This window comes from Dermacentor albipictus, chromosome 1 (assembly GCF_038994185.2).
Source record: "Dermacentor albipictus isolate Rhodes 1998 colony chromosome 1, USDA_Dalb.pri_finalv2, whole genome shotgun sequence".
In the NCBI taxonomy this organism is placed as follows: Eukaryota; Metazoa; Arthropoda; class Arachnida; order Ixodida; family Ixodidae; genus Dermacentor; species Dermacentor albipictus.
Window position 1 is genome coordinate 472,803,936 of NC_091821.1, and position 21,573 is coordinate 472,825,508.

At 48.1% G+C, this 21,573-nt stretch overlaps 1 long non-coding RNA gene across 1 annotated transcript; it reads left to right on the forward strand.

The window, feature by feature from the left end:
• Positions 1-105: 105 nt before the first annotated feature.
• Positions 106-13,958, forward strand: LOC135908895 (uncharacterized). Its single transcript, XR_011514177.1, has 5 exons — positions 106-173; positions 10,577-10,819; positions 12,435-12,600; positions 13,550-13,666; positions 13,843-13,958. It is a non-coding gene; the product is annotated as an uncharacterized lncRNA (long non-coding RNA).
• The last annotated feature ends 7,615 nt before the right edge of the window (positions 13,959-21,573 follow it).

Genomic DNA, 21,573 nt, shown 5'->3' on the forward strand with positions numbered 1-21,573 from the left:
CGCAGTGCAGGTATTCCGTTGCTGCCGTAAAAGCAACGAATTCAGCGTTAACGTACTTGGCATAACGCCGGAACATAAAACAGCTTGCTTCTGCCGTCGGACAAGCGCGATCCAGTGTTGACGCTGTTCTACTTCATACAGTCGGCTCGGAAACCTGTAACACTTCGTTCCTGGTGAGTTCCTGTACGTGCTGTTGCAGCCCACTACGCAACAATTCGTGTTGGACTTCGGCATTGCTCAGAAAAGGCAACAGCTACGCGCGAAACAGTGCGCAGACAGGCTTTCCGAACGCAAGCGGGCCGGTCGTATCCTACCGGGTGCGCGGTAGTAGGCGCGGGATCTACGTTCGCAACCTGCCTACATATAGTAACTCTATGCCGCTGGCCGGCGTGGCCACAGCGGCTGTCATAGGGACTAACGGCGCTGCAGTCGCATCTTTTGCCGCGCGTCGGCTGCTACTGCTGAAATGCGTCGTTTGCACCAACTCGCCTGTAGCGCTTATCCGTCATTAAATGCAGCTTAGGGACGCACTCTGAATTTTGTGACAAACCTGCCGAGCTTAAGCAACAGCGACTTTACTGTGTCGATGTATCTATGTCAATTTGTCTTGCAGTCACGTCTCCCTTCACGCACGGTGCTTCGGCTACTATGATTGGTGCGACGCGTCGTTTGTCCCACCTAATTAACCTGTACTAGTTGCTCGTTAGTGAACGTGGTTTAGCTGCCCGCTCAAATTTTTATGCCAAGGTTAAGAAAAAGAAAGAAAAGGCCAGGCTTAGCTTGGTTAAGCCAAGAATGTGTTGCATATTGCGCGAGTTGGGGTCCAGCTTTTCCTCCGGCTGTCGTGACGTCACGCCGCGTGGTTGCGCTAAAGGTCAATGGTGGCTGCCCGGCTGCGCCCAAGGGCTGAACTGAGTGATTGCAATATGCAACGTATAAAAATTGAAGCAACTTAATAACAAACACAGCGAACTTAAAAGAGAATAGACCCACATATGAGACGCGCAGCAATGAACAATGGCTCATACCCTCAATGGTGGCTGCCCGGCCGCGCCCAAGGAAGGGCTGAACTGAGTGATTGCAATATGCAACGCATAAAAACGAAATTTCTCTGTGCCAACATCGAAATGCACGTGTGGTTAGGAGGCTGTAGCTGTACGGGGCAAATGAGCAGCCAGGCGCGACGATTTGGTTTTCCAACCAACTTTTCCTAGACAGAAGCGCCACACTGGTCTGCTCACTGCTTTTTTTCTAGGAGCGTATTCATGCCATGTGTAATAAAGACGAGCTCCTGTATATAATCTGCAACGGTATTAAGAACGTATCGCGCACAGCTCGAGATTGTAAGGTTCACCAAATGCTACTCCTCTGCTAGTAAACTCAGAGCCTCTCATTATTTTAATGCATAACCCTTCTTTGGCGATTACTCCTTGCAAAATCTGTCTGTCATGCGAAAAGTGTAATGTGCCTTGTATCGACCCAAAAATGTGCCATTTCCGAAGTTAAGACATACATTAATTCGTTAATGTAGTGTAAATGTAGATGATTGGCATCTGAAAAAGCTATAAACAATAAACAAACAATACCCCTATCTGGAAACTGAATGTGCTCGGTGAACTCCGCCCGCCATCTGTTCCTTGTCAAATAAACCTAATTTGTGCATGCCTTTTTGCATGTCCCTCAGGCATCTCTAAATTTGTACCTTCAATGTGATCGGCAGCAAAGTGGCAAGAACTGATCGGACAGCAGAACATTCATCGGTCAAAGGATTATTTTGTTTCCTACGAACAAAATTGGCAGTTAGCATTTGGAGACATTTATTTACTTCATCAACCTTCTTTCAAAGTAATCTTGCATTTTTTTTACTAGTGGGTCACGTGCACGTGCTCTGTAAGCGGCCGTTTCATATCCTTTCTTTTCTCTTTTTTGTCAAGTGAATACGCATGATCACATAAAACTTGATTAGTCATGCGAACGATTACGAATCTTCCGATTCAAATATAGGCACTCGCGGATGGTTTCTCCAGTCTAACTGGGATGTTCCAGAATAAATCGCCGGAAGCAGCATTCACGAAAGTGAGATACATTAATGTTTAATTCTGTACGCGTTCAATAACGGTGAATATACCAGGATTGTTTTCAATGGCCTCATATCTCTGCGAATAAAGAAGCCTGTGGGGGTACAGACTCACGCACATTTAAAGCTACAGACATTTTTCTTCATAGTATTGCACATACTTATGCTTCGGTAGTCGCTTGAAGGTTGTGTTCGGAGGCTTGCTCGAACAAAGTTGCCTCTACAGCAAGACATAACGTTCACAAGCTTTTGCAAGTACTGCACTACGCTGTTTGTGGTGCACATGTGATCTTCTATGTGTCGCTGTTTTACTTTGGCTTGATGTTATGCACACTTGACCGTCCTTAATTGTCAAGCCGTCTGCTTAGAGAATGATTTCAATTATGCTTTTGAACATAGTATAGCCGCTCGAAATAGAATTTTGTGGATTTTGGTGTAGCTTTTCATGCTGCAAATTAGGTGCGATACTCTTCAGGGACAACACTTTCCAGAACTCAAAAGGTTCCACCTACGAGTTGCTTCATGTAAAACGATTCCCATATGGCTGCCGCATGTCGTAATCTTCAATAAATTAAAGCTTTCAGAGTACAGAAGCCAAAATCACTATTGTGAGTTTTCTAACCACAGTCAGTAGGGCATATTTCGAAGGCAAGCACAACAACATTCCAAGCACAATTGGTTTGCCACCTGCATGAAGTGTATCCCTGCAAGCTTCCGCCGAAGTGCTTGCCAACAATCGAGCTGCTTCTGTTGGTGAGCTTCGCTTTTGCATCACATTTATTGGCTTCGAGATGTGTTCGCGAAGACCGGTAAAAACTAAGTTGTGAATCGCGTCGTGAGCAAGCGTCCATGTTTCCAGCGGTGTAATCAATATATATTTGTTCTCAAGAATCAAAATATAGCTCGTCATCTTCAACATGACGTTCACATACGTCGACTTATCTGTGGGACATTTTTTCCTTCGCCGCAGCATAAACTCTCTGGCGTCAACGCGGTGCAAAAAATTACCGACGATTACGTTACTTCCTAATGCGAAATTTGAGCGCAGCAAATAAGCTGTTTCACCTTTTCGATAGATCGAGGCAAAGAAATCGAGCAACACATGTATGCGCTATCACAGAATTTTTTTTTATTTTTCACACGTATTCCATTAACAAAGACTCCACTAACAGTTCTTGACAGTCATGAAGGAAGCTTCGTGGTCGGAGAAATAGACTGATATATGTTCGACTTGGTACACCAATGCTTGATTCTCAAAGACGAGATCTATACAAGTGCCTCGCGAGGTTGTCACAGCCGTGCCACCGATCTGGCTCTCTGATTGCCACCGCACAGGGCGAACGGCAGCGGCAATTTCGGCTCGGGCGGTGCACATATACAGATCCGCCACCACCGATCTGGCTCTCCGATTGCCACCGCACAGGGGTTGCATTGGAGGAGGAGCGAAGAAAGGAATTAAGTTCGAGCCGGCGCTTTGACAACCGGAGACTCGCAGGAAGAGGGGGGAGGGGGGCGGCGTGTACACCCAGCGGCAAACGATGGGGGCAGAAGCGCGCGCAGCAAGCGGACAACACGATAAAGGGAGGAGGGAAGAGATAGCAGCGACTGACTGATGCCGCTGACGCCGATAGTGAGTCAACCCCAGCTGCGGAGTTGGTTTCAGGGACAACGCCGCCGATGCCGACACAAACAATATGATACCCTCGCTTCCGCAGCGCTAAGAACCAGGTCTAGCCGTGGGAAGGTGGTCACGTATTCGTCGACGTGCCGGGGCCTACGTGAAATAACCGGCGCGTCGGCAACTGAAGAGCACCCTATCCGCCACACAAGAACAGGGGGGGGGGGGGGGACCCTTTCCTCCTCTTTCTGCATGGCGGCGACGGTGTTCTATGCAGTCACGTTATCTTGACTCTCTAGCGGCGTCAGCGGCATCCAGCGGTATCAGTCGGTCGCTGTTAGCGCTGGGGGGATGAAAGGGGGGCGGAGCTGGTTACGAGGCCGACGACAACGCCGACGACGACGCGAAACCCAGGAACGGACGCCAAAGAGCTGCGCTCTAAAAGATAAAAAATAGTGACTACCAGCATCACGTTTCATCTGGCCTCTGAAGCAGCCGTGGGCAAAGCAGAACTGCATAGAAAACTTTTTCCTATTATGAGACGCCGAAACGCTTCTGCTCAAAACATTTCACTGGAAGAAACCGCCGCACATCACACGACGCCAACAACATGACCACAGATGGCGACAGACGAAGCAGCACTACCGAAATAAAAACAGAAATGAAGCAGAAGCGAAACCAGAAGTGGTAGAAGTGACAAAAGATGCTGTCGCAGCGCTACTAGTTCGCGTGACCACCACTTTGGCCACGTAGTAGTATGTCTAATAGCGTCCTCGATCACCCGCACCGGTGCGCACCGGGGCGCCTTGGTGCGCACTTTCATCCTCGATCAACCGCACCGGTGCGCACCGACCATCCTCGATCACCGGAAGCGCACCCTGTTTTCCATTGCCCCGTCTCGCACCGAGAAAATCGGTGGTGCGCCGGGGTGCAATCCCAGCAAGCACTGCGGGACGCGTGCGTGCGCTGCCGACTGCAGAACCGTGGATGCTCTGGCCCGATAGCTGCGGTTGCGACGGAGTTGACGGAGTTAGCCAGTGGAGATGTCGGCAGTGAGAAAGGAAGCGCTGCTAATTGCCGCAATCGATGAGCTTTTTTCAAGTTCGTCTGACAGCGAAGATGGCATGCTTATCGACCTCGTCCTAAAACAATGTGGTGAAGAGCGGGCGAAAGTGGACAGGTTCGTTGAAAGGGTCGTCAGGAACGGGTCGTCAGGAACGGGTCGTCAGGATTAATTATAAGATCCATCGGTGTTTGCTTGCAACCAGGTATGTCGGAGCACGCAGTTTGACAAGGTTCGAGCGCTTGCCGCAGATGCTCAGCACCTGCAAACAACAAAATGTGCGCGCGCGCGTGTTTGCGCACGTCTTGCGCGCCAGGGGCAAAGTAGCGCTGCATGCAAGCACCCGGCAATGGGTGCAGTTTTGTCCTCGATGTTGACCCTCCGCAGTGCGCCACCACGGCGGTGCAAGGCCACCGTAGCAAGGCGCACCTAAGAACGTTGCTTGATACCTCCGGACAATTTGGTACTAGACAATGGTTGAATGACAATGACAGTGACAAGAACTTTATTGAAGTGTCATGAGGAATTTGATTGAATGCATAGAGTTTCTAAATAAATAATTATAGTAATATGAAACTCTATGGTTAAATACATGGTCGAATGGGACGAACGAATGGCGCTCTCCTGAGGCGCCGCGTGTGGAAAAATTTTGCGAGGGCGCTTCGAGCGAACTGGCTTGGGTTGCAGACGCGCTTCGCGGCATATTCAACGTAATTTCGCTGCAGGCGCTGAGACCGATTGCACGCGTACGATCTTATAAAAGTGCTTTATTTCAACAGCAACTTTATACTGACATCTTTTTGCTACCTATGCATATTTTACGAATGGGTTATACAACATGATTTTGCTGTCGTTGTCAAGTGCGTCATCTGCTAGCGAGCGCGCGTTCGTTGCGCGGACACTGGCGGACATCCAGTTTTTCCCGCAGAACTGCTGTGGAGTAAATTTTTTTTATGGTATTGCTTGCTCTGGTGCGCCCGCGACTCTTGTCGGCTAGTACAAACTGTAGTTTTAGCCAGGTGAACTTCTATTTTAAACACACTTTTCTAAAACTAACACGTAATTTTTGCCACAGAAGGCGCCTGTCTGCAACATGTAGCTGCGAAAGAGAACTTCATTATCGTGCTATTTTACGCCCTCATCTCTTGGTGGAATATCGATCGGAGAGAATGATCAAATAAAACAGTATTATAGCGAAATAAACCAGGTATAGTGTACACTATAAAACCAGGTTTATTGACTGCGTGGCGCGAAGAGATGCAGATGACTATTGCAGATTTACACTGTAAAAAATTGCGTTTTTTTTACGGCAGATATGCCGTAAAATATGCCAAATCTATACCGTAAATTAGAAAGCAGTGCCACCACTGTTAAAAAGCTTCGAGAGCCTGGAGAGGGACGAAGAGAGAGGAGCTTAGAGAGAAGAAGGACGAGCTGCGCGGATGCTCATTGGCGCGCCGGCCGTTCGCGGCGCGCGAAACGCGCATGCGCAAAGGCATTAGCGCGCGCTGTAGAAGACGCACGCTACAGCAACTTCGGCCGTCCCGACGCCGCGGCTTTGGAGCCAAGTGGAAATCGTACAAGCTTCTAGCTAATCTCTTTCTCCTTTAAAATGGCTTCTTCTCTCACTATAGCTACATTTAACTGTCGGGGTTTGTCGCGCGCTTCTAAGCAGTTAGAGGTTGTAAATTTGGCTAAATCCAGAAGGGTAGATATTCTCGTATTGCAGGAAACTTACGTTCATAGGCTAGGCCAGATCAGCCACTTCGACCGGATTTTTCGCACTCGGTCTTACTGGAGTTATGGCGCGACGGGCAGCCGGGGTACGGCCATCGTTTTGATGCCGCATTTCGACGGCCTTGTTATTCGCCATGCCAGGGATTCCGAGGGCCGCGTCTTGTCGGTGGATCTTGATTGTGGCATTCGAATTGTTAACGTGTATGCTCCAAACCAGGCTAGGGAACAAAAAGAGTTTTTCGGTACATTAGAACCCTATTTGGTCGGTCCCTCTCGACTAGTTCTAGTAGGCGACTTCAACTGTGTGTTAGAACTGGTTGACCGCCTCTCGCGTAGAGGGACTCCAATAACGAAAGATAAGCGTGGTAATGCTGTACTGCGAGACCTCGTCGATGAGCTGGGACTGGTCGATGCTTGGCGCGTGCTTCGCCCTGGACAGTCAGGAATGACATGGACAGGGAGGGGTGGGCAGAGCCGCATCGACCGTTTTTACATCTCGTCGTCACTGGCTCCCAGTATGCATTCTTCGTGGTTAATTCCTTCTGCTCTTAGCGACCACAGCTTCCTATTTCTGCGGTTTGCCGATTCTAGCTTAGTACCAAGAGCAAAGAGACCGTGGCGCTTAAATCCACGTCTCCTAAAAGATAGGCAGGCAACCGCAGAGGTATCATCCATACTATTTCGATCGCTTCACAACACAGCGAATCTAAGTGGTACGGAATGGGATAACGTGAAGGTCAGTGTGCGTGAGTGCTTCATGTCTTGGGGCAGGCGTCGAGCGCGCGAGGAGCGTGAGGAGATAAAAATCGTCTCCGACGCGATCCTCCTGCTCTCGAGGCCACTGTCCGGCGGGCCTGGAGTTGCTCCGGCGCTGGCCTCACTCCGAAAGGAACTTCGCATTCTCCTGCAGCGACGCTGGGATGGCTTGAGGGCCACAACCCGAGCAGAGCTGTGGGAAATGGAAGCGTGGTGCAGCAGAAATGTCCTACGTAAACATCTTTCAAGGAAGAGCACAACTCTCTCTTCCCTAATAGATCCACGCGATAATAGCATAGTCGACTCACCAGACGGAGTGCTTGCACTGGCGAGGCAGTTTTACATGTCTTTGTATGCCGAACCAGTTGCCTCTCCAGCTGTTTTTCCGTTTGCTTTACCAGCTGAGCCGCCGCAAGTGTGCGACTCAGCCATAGATGAGGACGAGCTATTTTCTGCCTTGAAGTCTATGAAGCGTAATCGCAGTCCAGGTTCCGATGGCCTTACAGTCGAGTTTTATGTTAAATTTTGGACAATGTTAGGGAAGCCGTTCACATCACTGGTGAACCGGCTACTCAGTGAAGGGACTTTGTCAGCGTCTCAACGAGAAGGGCTAATCACTCTCCTTTGTAAGGACGAGTCGAGGAGCACTGATCTGCGAGCATGGCGTCCAATCACGCTTCTGAACTGCGATTATAAGCTCATAGCAAAGTGTCTGTGTACGCGACTCACACCAGCGCTCAGCACTGTTTTGGGTCCGTACCAGGCATGCAGTGTCCAGGGGCGCTCTACTCAGCTTCACGGTATAGCATTGAGGGACCTTCTCCTGTGGGCAAACACCAGGAAACTTCCAGGTATTCTTTGCACCTTTGATCAGGAGAAGGCTTTCGACATTATTAGCCATAGGTACCTTTTCCGTGTTTTGGAAGAAGCTGGTTTTAGTGTGGGTTTTCGACAGATGGTCCAAGCTTTGTATTCTCGACCGACTTCTGCTGTTGTCATACGGGACCGCGTCTCGGAGGCGTTCATTGTGGGGCGTGGTGTACGGCAGGGGGACCCCCTCTCACCTGCCCTCTACGTGCTCGCTTTTGAACCGCTTCTGCAGAGGTTGTCTTGTGACCGCAGAATTGGCAGGTTCCTACTCCCACCAGGTTCCCCTCCGGTTGCGCTATTTGCCTATGCGGATGACTTGTCCATTGTCGTCCCGGACGAAGCCTCAGTTTGCGGCGTCTTGGAGGTCATGGACAGTTACTGCGGGGCGAGTGGTGCAAGGTTGAATAGGTCGAAAAGTGCAGCCATGTACTTGAACTCCACTCCGTCCAGTCCGCAGCCCGTTCATGGTCTCCCCGTGAAAACGCGGCTGCGCATTCTAGGCTTCCAATTCGAACCAGATGGTCTGTCTCCTGAAAACTGGCAACAGGCTAAGGAGAAGCTTGAAACCAGAATTCAGCAGTTCAGCGCGTTGTCATGCCCATTGACTGCTCGAGCGACAATCCTGCGCTCACTTTTGTTTTCATTCCTGACGTATGTGGCGTGTGTGTCTCCTGTTTCAACCCGAACCAAGCTCATCTTGGAGAGGGTTCTCTTTCGCTTCCTTTGGAAGGGTACAACTGGTTGTGTAGCTAGGCGGGTGCTCAAGCTGCCCAGGGATAAGGGAGGACTCGGAATTCCCGACCTGGGCATCGTGGCTACCGCACTACACGTCAGATGGACCCAGGTCGCTCTTAACTCGGATATGCTCCTGACTCGAAGCTTTACCTCGTTTTTCCTTAGCACCCGACTCCGCTTGTTTTCGCAGAGCACATTTTCCCACTGTGCTCCTCGTTCAGGAACCCCATCCACCATTTACGCTGCGGCTGCCAACTCTTTGGTCAGCCTCCGCACGGTTCGCCCCGACATCGACGTAGTTTCAACTCCACTCCAAGAGTTAGTAGACATCCTCACCCCAGGCCTCCCTCCGCATTGCCATATGTATGACCTGTCCATTCACAGGCCAAACTGGAAGCTCATCACGGCCAGTTTCCTCGACGCTAGGCGTGCCACTTTCATGTATCGCCTGGCGCGAGGGTGCCTGCCGTTGGGCTACAGGCCCTTCACAGCCGTCCCGGTTCGTGGAGCGTGCCCGTTCTGTGGCGCTCGTGAGGACACGGTTCATGCGTTTGCGCAGTGTTTGCTTCCTGCAGCTATTCTCCGTAGGATTGCTAGTCTTTTTAATCTCCCAGGCATTCCTTATCAGACAGTCCGATTTTTGCACCCTTTGCCTAATCAGGCGGTCAACCAGTTCGTGCTTCTCCTCGCTGAGTGCTCCTACCAAGTTTGGTTGGCACGCCGCGATGCAGTTTTCGGGGGGAGGGCGCCGGGCCTTCACGAAGTGCTTGTGAAAGCACGGAAGGAGGTCTGGTTCCATCTCACCCGGGAGCGGCACCGCTTGGGCGAGAAGAAGTTTCTCGAAGTGTGGGCCCGTCCTGCGGTAATTTTTGATGAGTCAGGCGGAAAGCTTTCCATTAAGTTATGATGCATGCTCCTAAGGTCGCTCGACTCGGCCGTGTGCGCCAGTCGATCTACGGGGTTTTGTTTGGTTCAGTGGAACCCAGAGCTAGAACCGGTGGCGGCGCACCCTTGGTTGGTCGCGCTGCTCCGCGGACGGCTTTGGTGCTCTGCATGGTTGTATGCCTTGGCCTCTTTTGCGCCGAGGCAGTCCGAAGGTCAGTCAGGCTCGAGTCCTGTACGACCAGCACGGCTGTTTGTGTGTTGCGTGCGGTAACTTTGTGTTGCTGCACCACAACAGCCCCCTTGTCCGGGAAGGACCGTTGGCCCGAACCAAGTCCCCCCACCCAGTCAACCCGGGTTGTGGGGGAGTACCGGGGTCGACGTATCGGATGATGATGGGTTGATGAGATATGTATGCTCATGGACGCGGTGCCTTCAAAGGTGCCAAGTCCTCCTCCCATCTGACAACGGTACAAAGAAGAACGGTTGGTCGCCTTGTAAGTGCAGGTAGGTCGAGTCATTATGCACGGGTCAGTGGTGTTCTGCGAAGCGTACGCGATCTTGTTTGAGTGTTGAGCTAGCGGTTGAGCTTGCCAAGTCTGCGGTGTCGCCTGTGGAACGCTTCCGCACCACTCTTCGGCTTCGCCATGTTTGCTTTCTCCCGCTTTTGATTTAAACGGGTTTGGCACATTCATTGACTTGCGCACGTGGTAGTGCTGTTGGAAATTGTTGCTATCCAGTCTGAGCACTACACGTGATGCAGTGCTCTTCGTCACTTTTGCATGCTTTCGTGAGCCCGCTGCTGCCTTTGTTGTGAGCGTTGTGGCCTTGTTCGCAGATCGCGGCGCGGCGGCGGAAGCGGGCGTTGCAGCGCCATTGGGGAAGTCGAGGTGGTTCACGTTGCGGCTTCCTCAACTATGCTTCTCTTCTCCGCCCGTCACCGCAAGAACTCTGGACGTTCTCTCTTTGGTGTGCTCGCATGCCACGGACTGTGTGCGACCCATTTGCAGCCATGTCTCATTGTAAGACAGGTTGATTTGATTTGAGGACACACCGCTTTCTCCCTGCATAATCGCAGCAGGTACGTGCATTCAACGTATATTTGGCATTTCGTTGGCTATAAATGGTGCCAAAAACTTCAATTTTTATTGGATAAAGAAGTTATAATGTAGCAGCCGTATAGCCCCGAGTGTTTTGATGATTTACCTTAACGAATTACATGAGGCACTTGCAGTTATGGGCTGACCTATTACACTGCCATGCTACAGAAAGCAGGCCGTAGTGATGATTTCACTGTTGTACAGGCCTCTTTTATTTACGGAACGGCAGACCAATAAAATTTGGTGTTCACAGTCTAGTTATTGAGAAAAGAAGTCAATATAATGCGAAATGAACGTTAAGACGGTGTAATAAACTAAAGTATGTAACTTTTGTTCTCTGTTTTATACCAAGTATAGTGATCGGAAAATTAGGGCTAGTTATTGTTTTAGACTGGCGCATTTTTGGAAATATCTAACGCAAGCACCTAGTTCGAAATATTAGGCTGGAAATGTTGGTGCCAAGTACATCAGCACTGCATATGGTTCTACAACTGAGACCTCCATATACAAGGGTTTACAAACCAATATGGAATGTTGGTATACTTGAAGCCGATATTTCAAGGCAAGTGTTTTAAACCGCATGCTCTCTCTCTTGAATTTTACAAATATTGACTTACAATAAATATTCACTGGGACCATTTCTATAATTTCCACATAAGCCGTGAAACCTGTGATGAAAAATATAACTAATGACTTCCTGTGAATATCCTATGCTGACAGTATGTTAGGGTCTCATTATGTTAACGACAGAGCTTACTACACAACAGCGAAAATTAATATTTAGTACTCGGTTTTCTCAGGACAGTTCAGCAACAAAATGCAGCCAATATGTGTTATTATTCCCTTTAAACAGTGATCTTCGTGTGCACCATGTAGGGAAGTATGAGTATGCTATATAGTTAATTTGACTGAAAACAAGTGAAAGAGCATACATTTGATCACTGAGCCTGTTTTTTTTTGGCTCTATGCAAAATTTTTGTTGCTGAATTGCAGTTTTAATGTTCTTCCACATATTTTATATAGCAGTTCCATGGGTTACGCAGTCTGCCAACTACATGGACATATCCTTAATATTCAGTTCATTTTCGGGTTGCTTTCTGTTATTCAGTATGCTGCCAGAGAGCCAGTATCTGCATTTTTTATGTGCCAGCAGTCTTCACAAGTAACTGTATAGCAATGGCTTGTAAACCGCTAACTGTATGCAAATGAGTCATAGTCAAGTATTAAAAAAATTGGGTCAAATTTGTCGCAAATTTATGTCTTTGAATGGGTATGCATATGGTAGACGCTCTTTTTGTTCGAGGATGCCTATAGTTTCACTTCTCTTTATTTAAATACTCTTGATAACTTTGCCCAAAATAGTTTTCAAAAGCCATTTATAGTTTCTTTCCTGCAAGACTATTTTGTGGTTTAAAGAAAACTAAAGACCTGCTGGTTTAGGAACAAGTGGCACACAACACTCAGTGAAAATTAGAAAGTGCCCTAGAATGTAACTTTTGGAATGCATATACTTTGCATACGACTGGTAAAGAACAGTTGATGCAGCAGTCAGCCCTATCATGTAAAAGTGACAAGTACTCTTTTCATTTTGTTTAGGTGATGACATCTGGATGCCTGAAGAGTACCTATTGCTTGTTGATGGCCATGTTGTGGCAGCAGCAAAGATGTTCAAGCAAGCATTCCGCATGCTGTTTGCAGCTTACTGCTGCTTCCACATTTGTTATGCAGAGAAGGCGTCATGCACACTTGAATTCATACAAAGGTATATTTGATTTTCTGTTTATGCTTGTATTTGTTTTACATCATGCGCATTAATAGCATATATTATACTGGCCTTAAAAAACGAAACTGTATACAAGCACCTTTAACAGTGCTGTGGATATTGTAAATTCAGTGTCCTAGCTTGATAAAAGAAATTGACGGTAGGTAGTTGGCAGCAGGAACCAGCAGACATTGCTTCTGTGTAATCAAAAATAACACTGGACGATTTGAAGCTTAGTCCACTTTTTTTCAGCTTCATAGTACACATCTGTAAAGCTGAAAAATGTTGAGGCCTAAGTTTCAAATTACACAGAAGTAATGCGTTCCGGTTCCTGCTGCGAGCTACCATCAATTATTGGAGTTATTTGGAAGGTCAAGCTGTTCCCATATTTATAGCAGCGAGATTTATATTCAGTTTTCAAGCCCCCAAGGTAATAAGCAGGTCTAAAATATCCATAGGTAAAATGTGTTCACATTAAAGAATGAAAGCACTTTAGAGATTTGTTGCATCTAAAAGCAAAACCCATATGTGGCTTTTTTCTATGATGAAAGTCAGTCAGACCTCCCACGTGCACCTTACACCAGATGCACCTGTATGATAAAAGTCAAAAGTCACATCTCCTGGGTGTTAGGTGGAGAAACGGTGCACGAAAATCGGGGACAAGACGAGAAGTACACAGCAGGCGTTGTCGGTTACTAGATTTTTTTGCGCTGTTTCCTATTCAACTTTCTCATAAAACAACTTGTCCAACTTTGAATCCTTTCGTAGGCTGGAGTTCTTTAAAACAAAAAAAATGTATTATTTGTATGTCATGCTTGAAATCAGCGCGAGCTGTGGCATTAAAAATATTCCAGATTATCCGAATCATTTCTTTATTGCCGTTATATATAGGCTTTATTGCAATTTTGCCTGCCTTCTCTTTAATGGGGGGGGGGGGGGCGGCATTTAGGGTATTTTCGGCATAAACCCAGACCGTGGACGGAAGGGCAAAAAAGGAAATGTGGCGGTCAGCAAGAAAGTTCTTGCCTTGGTGCAGCGCATTACTGAGTGTGAATGGAATGTCCAGGTAAGTCTGCCCGATATACCTGCCTTCTCTGTTTTGTGCTTTGAAAATATGTTATAAGTCATTCTACCTTTCATAAAATGCAAACCACTCTTTTCAAGAGCACTCACATTCTGTGTAAGCACCTCTTTATAGCATTTGGAAACCCACTGAGTCATTTTTTTTACTTTGCCCCACAGCATGGACTAGTTGACCACACGCAGGGATACTTTTTCGTCTGCCAAGCAGCCCAGAACCTTACAATGCGAACTACAGAAATGGTTCCCTTTCACCAAGTCATCTACATAAGAAATAATTTTAAAGCTACGTGAAGTGCAATAAAGTGTTTTGAAATATTTGTTGTTCATTATAAAACATCACTGGATGTTTCCCAGTGTAAAGTTTTCATTCTGTATCAGTGGTGCTTCAAAACGTGAGCTGGCCATTACAATAAGTTAAGCTCCTCGCTTACTTTATTTGTATTTGATCCGTTGACAGGGCTGATATTTTGTAGCGATGCCTTTTCTGATTCTGTACTTTTTCGTGCTTGGCCATTGGTCAGAGCGACGGTGTGCCCTCATTATCAGTAGGATCAGACAGCCATTTGTGGTGGATTATAAGAATAGCAAATAATAAGGCATCGCTACAAAATAGTGGCCAGGAGTATGGTGCCCCTAATTACCTGCAAATTACTGGCAGCTGTCTCAGTATATTGCATATTTTCTCTGATGCGGTATTTGCACTGCATTGGTGCTTAGTTGTGTTGCACCCTATTTCAGCTTCAGTCAGTAAGTGCGATATATCTTGTTGCAGGAAGGGGAGAGTTCCGCATCCCGACTACCCTGACTAGAACATTCAGATTTGGAACAGTCAGACCGCGTGAAACAAGCGATTAAAAGTACAGCATGCGAATATATTGTTTTTAAGGGACAGTATGTTCAATATTGAAATTAAAGATGCAGTTGTGCAGCGTCTAGCTTCATTTTCGCCGGCGGAATTGATGCCGTAACGGTGGTATTTAATAGCAAAGTAACACAACTGACGAGCGATTTTCAGCAGGAACTGTAAAATTTACTGGCGGTACCCGTAAAAAAATATTACGGGTCTGCGTTATTTTTACTGGAAAGGTGTGAATTTCACGGGCAAGGCCCGTGACTAAGAATAACTGAGATCCGTAATTTTTACGAGAACAAGTTGGCAGCCAAAACTGACGGTCGAATTCCCGTAAAAACAGCGGACAATTTTTTACAGTGTAGGTATATCGAAGGGTACACACACACACACACACACACACACACACACACACACACACACATTATATATATATATATATATATATATATATATATATATATATATATGTATATATATATCTGATACATACACGTAAGAGAAAAATTATCAAATATTCTAAATGCACTGATTGAAAAAGCGAGAACTCCCGACCGGAATGGCGTGTTTCTTTCAAAAGCTGCACCAGCCCCAGGTGCACCAATCTACTTTCCGAGAAAAGGAATCAAGGCAATTATTAGACGTCAATGTGAACAATAATGTTAGGGAAAATATAGTGCACATGTACGCAAACTGAACCAGGGAGACCGGGAAGTCTTTACCAATGTAATGTCCGTGGCTTGTCTGGCGATCTCCTTCAACGTGCCAGGAGGCGAAATGAAGGAGAAACATAATCTAATCGAATAATCTAATCTAGTAGTCTAATCGAATGGTGTTTGCTATTGAGATCGTATTCGACTTCAGAATTCAGTACGGAAAATTATCGAATAGCCGTTTCCGTTCTAATGTAACGCAGAACAGCACTTTTGAAGTCTTGAAGGTGAGGGGCAGATGCAAGCGAGAATTCCTCATTCCGAATGTCTGCACTGCTCGAGAGTCGCGGCTGTAGCGCAGAGGCGCATCAGTTCCCGAGAGAATGAACGCACGGGTGCTAACCGGTTCTGCTGAACAAGTTCGCAGCTGTCATGCAATATAAACGCCCCGTTTTCGTGCAGCCTGTAAATCTGCTAACTTGATTCAGGCAAGGAAAACATTTTTTTCGACGGTATCACCATGTCTGCAACCCATTAAAACTGGGTGCCGAATGTGGTACCACACTTACCTTCTTCAACGAACACAGCAGATTTACAAATGCCTCTACGTGTATCTGAGTCATACCGTTCCTTTATGTGCTTCATTATTGTTCTTATGATAGTACATCGGATAACTGAAAGCAGTCGCTTATAATACAGAAGCTGCCTAGTTGAGCGGACGTACCGTTTGGAATGGCATTAAATTTAGGTATGAAATATAATATAAGTGCAATGTGTTTTTCTCAGAAGTCATACTAGAGAATAATTTATTTCGTTTACACCCCTTAAGAAAGTCGAAGGACGCAGCTACCTCCTTTTTTGTATTTTTTAATTCAAACAATTCTGGCGTTGTACGTCTGGCGACATGATTACGAAGCACCCTGTTCAGTTCTCATCACCTGAAGACCGGACTAAAGAGTTTTGTGCAAGCGGGCCCAGGTGATGAGAACTGAACAGGGTGCTTCGTAATCATGTCGCCAGACGTAAAACGCCAGAATTGTTTGAATTAAAAAATACAAAAAAGGAGGTAGCTGCGTCCTTCGACTTTCTATTCTCTAGTGAACTTCACATTGACTTGTGTACTCGTTTATCTTTTGCAGTGAAAACTTTACTGGCCGCGAACTTGCGATTTCGCCGTGGCGGTGCTCCGAGGAGGCACATGACGTCACAACGCGCGCCTCGCTGCGGATATTAAAGCGAAAGTTTTGCTGGCCGCGAACATGCGATTTCGCAGTAGCGGTGCTCCGCTATTACAAAACAAGATATGCCGTACCAACAAGCCCCTATTGCTATCCTCATCGGCTCCAAGGAGGCACATGACGTCACAACGCGCGCCTCGCCACGGATTTTCACTCTCTCGCGCGCTCCCTAGTCATTACTGTGCATGCGCCACTAGTAGCACCAAGCCACAGGTGTTCCGCCGCTGCGCAGCGCCGAGTCTTTCCGCCGGCGCTGTTTGGTATGGCGTCACACCGCGTTCCTCGTCGTTGCGCTCGCCTCCGCTCGCTTCGCCAGCTGATAACATGTCGGAGGATTGAAAAGGAGAGCTCGCGTGCGCCGCAACCACAGTTGAAGCAGCAGTATGGACGGCGACAATTCTGATAGGTACCCACCGTGGTTGCACAGTGGCTATGGTGTTGGTCTGCTGAGCACGAGGTCGCGGGATCGAATCCCGGCCACGGCGGCCGCATTTCGATGGAGGCGAAAACACCCGTACTTAGATTTATGTGCACGTTAAAGAACCACTGGTGGTCGAAATTTCCGGAGTCCTCCACTACAGCGTACCTCATAATCAGAAAGTGGTTTTGACACGTAAAGCCCCATAATTTAATTTATTTAATTAATTCTGATAAGCAGGAAGAGGCCTGCAATCGACATCGGAACGACATGAAGAGGAAACGAATCGCACAGGAAACAGACGAACAGCGCGCCGTACGACTGGCTAAACGTCGCAACATAGCTAGACAACCAGACTAACCTGGACTTGCAGTCAAGTTTAACCAAGGCTAACCATGCCTTAGCTTTCGCTACGTATATCCTGGCAGAGCCGAGCTAAGCTACTGTCAATTTTTTTTTCGGGTGACCGCTTTTCGCCGTCAAACAAATGTTATCGCTCAGCGCGGAATGCGCCCGCATGTATCGGAAGTTTCTCGAATGTTATAGGTCGCACATCCAGTGTCTGTTGTCGCCGAACCTCGTGTAATCTGATTGCATGCATGCGCGACGCGAATGATGTAGAACTTTCTGGGAGACACGCGGGCACCAGTGATTACTCTTGACCGTTCTATGGCTCGTGTATAAAAGCTGACGCGATTGACCCGCTGATCAGATTTCGACGATCGCCACTCTGTTCGCCGCTATCGTCGTGCTTTAAGTGTAGCCTGTTCTTGTGGGCACAGGTTCGGCCAATAAAAGGTAATTTCGTCATTCACAGTATTGCTACTGTGTTCCTTGACGTCACTACTACGTGACAATACTGACGCTGTTTGTGTACCCGCACCAGCTCAAAAAAAAAAAAGGCGCGGTTGATTGTTGTTTGTACCGCGGCGCGTTCTAAGAAGTAGGTGCCCCTCGAACGGGGTATCACCGATTTTGCTCATTCTGACCATCTTTTTTTTGCATTTTTGTGGATGTACACACACTTTATGTGGGTAAATAACGTATGCAACTTCGCATTCTGTTGGCCTACCAACTTCCTGTGTATGCAGGTACGCCTAGAACATGGCACACCATAAAGCAAGACATGCAGTGGTGAAACGTGATATTCACCCTAACAACTACACCTCATGCCCTATTCAAGTCACGCGTTTTTGTGCATACTCATGCTGTCTTATTACTTATTCGTTTTACGCCACAGGTGCAGCGGTTTCAGGCCAAGGAGGAGCTTGTAAAGCGTTCCCGAAGCTCTTCTTCCAGCCGTTCGTCACGCTGAGGAAAACTCCGAGTGCAAATCATTCACCAGCGGGCTCGATGGCTAGCTGACGATGACAAAATATGACGGCGTGTACACGTTGTTTCGGTCTTGTCTCATACGCTGCTTGTTTGGTCGCGAGTCTCGAGTGAGGTGGCTGTCGCGGCGCCTGCCAAATTGTTTCTCGTGGCCAGCGCACGATGGCGCCACAATGCATCGCAAAATAAAGCCCCTCAATTTTCCAAAAGTAGCGCCATTCTTAGATCTTTCCGCCACCCCGCTCACCCAGGCGCTTCCTCCTCCACTCCTCCTGTCGCCCCAGCCTCCTCCGCTCCCCCATTGGCCAATCTGTGTCACGTGAAAGCAGGCCCCGCGCTTTTCTATATTTTTTTCTTTCCGGCGCAGAACAGGCGCCGCGCTTTTGTATATCTTTTCTTTCCAGCGCGCTGCGACCCCCATTCTTGGGCCTGCGCGACGAAAGTACGGCAGGCGGTTTGAAGGAGCGCGGTAGTTTTATACAATGTGTTAGGGCCGAGTGCTTAATTGCGATGCCGTGATGCTGCGCCTACGGTTGCCACAACAGACCCAGTGACGGCAAAAAGCTTTTTGCTTTACCATCCGCCGGGCGCAACGCAAAACGAAGAAAAGTGTGGATTCACAAGATCGGGCGGCTTTGTGAAGTGCCACGGCTCCTCCAACCTCTTCTTTTGACGCCCGTGTCAAAACGGGCCCGTGTCCAGTGCACTGGGGGCGCGTTAAAGAACCCCAGCTGGAAAAAAAATTAATCCGGAGCCCCCATTATGGCGTGCCTTATGAGATCGTGGTGTTGGGATGTAAAACCCAAGAATCAACTTTTTTTCTGTCTTGTGTGCCTTGACTGTTCCAGTTAACGCAACACTGCTTCCTTGTGAAAACTTACAACGCAAAAGAATACAGACGCACGTAGTATACAGAGATAAAATTAGCACTTCAACCAAAGTGTTGCTGGTGCCAATGAGGGGAGGGGGATAATTATTTTCTGAACCTATTTCCAGTTGTCCCATCAAGTTCCTTCTTTTTTTTTCTATCAAATTCTAACCATTTGCATTGTAATAAATAAATAACGATTTCATATGCTGGTACGTTGTTCAAATTATCTATACCGCCTATGTGTGAAAACGCTGCTCATGGCCACCACAACCTGTGCATGAGCTACGTACATCTGTAAAAGGCGCGGAACAGAAACGGCCCTGCTGCCAGGCATTGCTGACCGCAGACAGTCGGAATCTCTCACGCGCCGGCCGAACAAAAGCATCCTGCAGGTGCGTAAATTAACCTACGAAACCGCGGGCACATACTTTCACGCTGTCAAAACCTGAAACTCTGGTAATTACTCGCGTGTCTGAGCACACCGCGTGCTTGTGTCGTGTTTCAGCAACACGAACTTTCGACGTGCGCGCGCTTTACGCCATAAATAGGCCTTGAATAATGGTGCTTTTCTCTATTTCTTTCGCAAATCCGACGCGACATTCTTAAGGCCAGTTACCGACTGACAAAGCAAGATCTAGATTGAAAAAACTGCTCCGCAGGACTCGAACGAACTTTTCCGCGGATTTCCTCCCGTAGCGTGTTAGCCGTCGTCTGCTACGGGAGGCCCACCACCGGCGGCGCCACCGTCGCGGCCGCGCCGCGCGGAGGAGGGGGGAAGTGAATGGCGCTACTTTGGGAGATTGAGGGGCTTTATCGCAAAAGGCTGATTGCAGCTCAATCTCGCGCATATTGGGGGCGAGCTCCACCACTGGAAAAGATAGCGCCACCGTCCACGTGACGTGGCATGAGGGATCACGTGGACACAGCGGCCGCGCCGGCTGCTTCGGAAGCGCTGAAGCGAGCTGAAAACGAAAGTTTAAAGTCCCACCTGCGCCGCGGTTCTGATTAAGTGGTGAGGCTTTGCCGCCTTGGGTGTCTGCTTGACAACATTTGAGAGTACTATAACAGGTAGCGGCTGCCTTTGGAGGTGTGCAGCATGGTAGGCTACTGCTCGGTGCAGCAGTGCCGCACGTACGCAACGGAGCCCGGTGTCAGCCTTATTCACACGTAGCCGCAGGGAAAGGAGCTGCGCGAAGCTTGGCTGGCGAAACTTATAACCGGCAGACAGCCATCGGCTACAACTCGGGTATGCAGCAAGCACAGACGCGAGGAACATTTCTGCTACCGGGACTGCGCGATGTTCGGTGAGTAGGAGAAAACGCGCACTGAGACGCTCGCCCGCGCCCGCTGCCCGGCTAATGTCATGACGGCTTGGTCTATGAACTTGCTGATGCTAGATACTGGCATGTTCACTGGAACGGAAAGGAAGCGGTAAGACGCACATTAAAAAAAAGGCACGGCATATGGTCATGTTTGTGTTATGAATTAATGCACTGGATTACGAAAAAGAAGCACAGGGAAATCGAACGCTGAGAAGACCGATAAACATAGTGCGACGCAACTTGAGAAATAATATTGAAATGTCCAAGAATTTAGAAGACAAAAAAATATTGAATCGTCGCGACGGCACATCACAGTCGCCGTATAGCTAGGCGTCGAATTCTCTATAACAGAATTATTTTTGAACAGTTCTGATAGCGTCAACAATGGTTGCTAGTGTACTGTCAAATACTCACAGGCTGCGGCCTAAAGCTCACGGCATGGTGCGAAAACGCGCTCACAGCGAAAGCAAAACATTGTGCGCGGACATGCATGCAGACGCGCAGTCGGTCGCTGCAAACCCGTGCGATCGCTGGATTGAGGCTTCGTTCTGTTATGCCCCATTTGGTTATACAGACAGCCCACTGTAAGAACATTTCACATAGTTTACTCTCAGCGTTGGCTGCCTTTCACGCAAGAAGCCGGTTCGGAAGACTCCGTCGCAGCGACCGCGCGCAATGGCGTTCACTGTACGTATTCGGTAAAGAGCGTCTGTAAACGATTCTGTGCTTTCAGTTTGCCCAAGATTATTATATCGACAGTCAAAGACTTCCCTAGTTTTGAGAGTATACCTACATAAATGTCCAGGAGGGCTGCCACGTGTTGTTTTTATTGAGCGCCGTAAGCGAAACCTATGAGGAGCGCGCCGCGTGATCCCTCATACTACGCAAGGAAGGCGCTTCCGACAGATGGCGACTCCGTAACTCCTCCCCACCAATATGGAGGAGAGCGACCGCGCGCAATGGCGTTCACTGTACGTATTCGGTAAAGAGCGTCTGTAAATGATTCTGTGCTTTCAGTTTGCCCAAGATTATTATATAGACAGTCAGACTTCCCTAGTTTTGAGAGTATACCTACATAAATGTCCAGGAGGGCTGCCGCGTGTTGTTTTATGCGAAGCATATTACGAGAGCTCAACCCAGCTCCTCGGGCGCGGCGGTGTCGCCTTGAATACCACGTGACACTGTGACGTCACGACAGAAAAGAAA